This window comes from Gopherus flavomarginatus, chromosome 14 (assembly GCF_025201925.1).
Source record: "Gopherus flavomarginatus isolate rGopFla2 chromosome 14, rGopFla2.mat.asm, whole genome shotgun sequence".
NCBI lineage: Eukaryota > Metazoa > Chordata > Testudines > Testudinidae > Gopherus > Gopherus flavomarginatus.
In genome coordinates, this window is record NC_066630.1 from 37,511,523 (window position 1) to 37,514,162 (window position 2,640).

Sequence of the window (2,640 nt, forward strand, 5' to 3'; positions counted from 1 at the left end):
CCTCCCGCGGGCCACACAGTGAGCCCACACAGGCCACATGTGGCCCCCAGGCTGCATGTTGTGCAGGTCTGACCTAGCGTCTAGTCATACACAGGCCAGAGCTCACAATTCTTGTATGGGAGGCTCTGCATGTGTGCTAATTTGCCTATGCAAATGAGCAATAATTACAGTTTCCGTGCAGAATTAGGGAACTGCACCCAGTTACAAAGAGTTTGTTCTCCCTTAAGCAGACATGAGTTGTTACATTGCTCCAAATAGCCACATACCCTAGGAACCCTGAGAAAGAGGCACCGCTTACAGGTGTATAGTTCAGCAGATTCATGCACGGTGCCCAAGCTGGCAGCCGATGTCACTAAACTCACTCAAACCTCCGAGTTCACTGTGAATCATTAAACCTGCTAGAAAGCCTGCTCCAGGGAAAGATTTGGCTTGTATAGCAACACCTCCAACTCTGAAGATTATGGCCTGCATCACTGCTGGCGTTTAAAAGAGACCAAGTCTCTCAGGTGTGGTATGTATCAGTGAGCCCCACTGCACTGAAAATGGCCTGCAGTGCAGTGATGAATTGCCAGCTAGATACTGGAGTCAAGAGATTATGTGCAAGAACAGACTATGTCAACACAGTGTGGTCGGGAGAGGAAGCTGATGTTAAAGCACTGACCAGCTGGAGAATTTAGACACAGGTCAGCATGTTCTAAGTTTTGGTTCCCACAACAACAGCCAGATGATTCTTCCTGTAAGTGTTTCCATTCAGCAAGTGCCTTGGGGAACCAACACTTGCACCTGACTGTCAGTGGTTAACCGGCCTACTGCCTCACCATCCACTTTAAGACAAATACTCCCAAGGAAGAGCAGGGGGAAGGATTGTCAGAGGCACAGAGGGAAGTTAAGCACCCAGTTCATTGGCTGTTGTGACATTGACAAACTGGGACTGTATAAATCATTGTTGCAACTAAAAGTCCTATAGTAGCACCAAATCTTGTATAAAGGGGGTCAAATAAGGTGTCTATGAAGAGGTTATGATTATGCCATCTGTATGCATGTATCATTTTTGTAGTTAAAGTTATAAATGTTGGCTCTATACTATCTGTATTTCAAACTTATGCTATGCTTCTGGGTGACACCCCAGACAAGTTGGTGTCAGATCTGCCTAGCCTACTTGAGGGCCCATTAAGGACCATCAGCTACACAACTGACCCAGTGAGAGAAGGTAGATGTGCCTCATGATGCAAAGTATGCACGGACTTGCCCATATGACTCCAGACTCCATTTTGCTGTAATTTTCCACAGTAAGAACAAAGGTGTTCTTACACCTGAAGAGACTATAAAAGGCTGATGCCTCATCTCCCTTTTGTCTTCAATCCTGCTTCTTACCTCTGGAGGGACTACACAAAGGACTGATGACCTATCCCAGCTGTGGATGTACTCCAGAAATGTGATTTAAACTTACAGTCAGGGCCGGGTTTAGGAAGTGCGGGCCCCAATTCAAACAGTTTCGATGGGGCCCCGGCAGGGATGACTATATAAAAAAAAGTTAAAAACCACATGGGGCTTGTACTCACCGGGCGGTGCTCCGAGTCTTCGGCGGCACTTCAGTGGCGGGTCCTTCACTCATTCCAGGTCTTTGGCAGCACTGAAGGACCCACCGCCAAAGTGCTGCTGAAGACCCGGAGCGCTGCCGGGTGAGTAAAAATTGAAAAGGCGCCTCTAGCCAGGGAAGAGATTCTCACTGGGCATGGGGCTCTCTTAGGTGCAGGGCCTGATTCAGGGGAATTGGCCTAAAGCCGGCCCTGCTTACAGTTTATTTCATCACTGCTACACACCTGAACCAAGAACTTTGCCATTACTGTATGTAACTGATTCTGTTTAACCAATTCTAGCTCTCATCTATATCTTTTTCCTTTTATGAGCAAACCTTTAGATTCTAAAGGATTGGCAACAGCATGATTTGTGGGAAAGATCTGATTTGTATATTGACCTGGGTCTGGGACTTGGTCCTCCACAATCATGAGAACCTTTTTCTTTTACTGGGGTGTTGGTTTTAATAACCATTTGTCCCCATAATGAGTGGCACTGGTGGTGATACTGGGAAACTGGAGTGTCTAAGGGAATTGCTTGTGTGACTTATGGTTAGCCAGTGGGGTAAATTAAAGTCTTCTCGGTTTGCCTTTGTATGTATGTGTAGAAACCCCAGCCTTGGGCTGTAACTGCCGTTCTTTAAGCAATTTGTCCTGAATTGGCACTCAGGTGGGTCCTGCCAGAACCAGCATCATTACAGCTGTAATGGGCTCAGAGCACCTCACTACCCTTTGCAAGTGTCCCCTAATATCCTGTTTTCTAGTTGATAGCTCCAGCACCTGTCACCACCTTCGTTTCCATGGACAAGTGGCTAAGCTTTGTAAATCCAGCACAGCGCTTGTGCATGGGGGCTTGGATGTTGCAGGATATGCCAGGAAAGTCAGTTCCATGGCGGCAGCTATAGGCACAAGAGAACATAAGCAGCCGAGAGACTCAAGTGGTTGAACCACTTGAGCTTTAGGGCATTATACCAGCTTCCCTCCTCCAAAGAAGCAGCCTGTTCTTCTAGAGAAGTCTGTTTAAAGAAGCAGACAGATACCTTCTCTTTGCAAGTAACAGGTT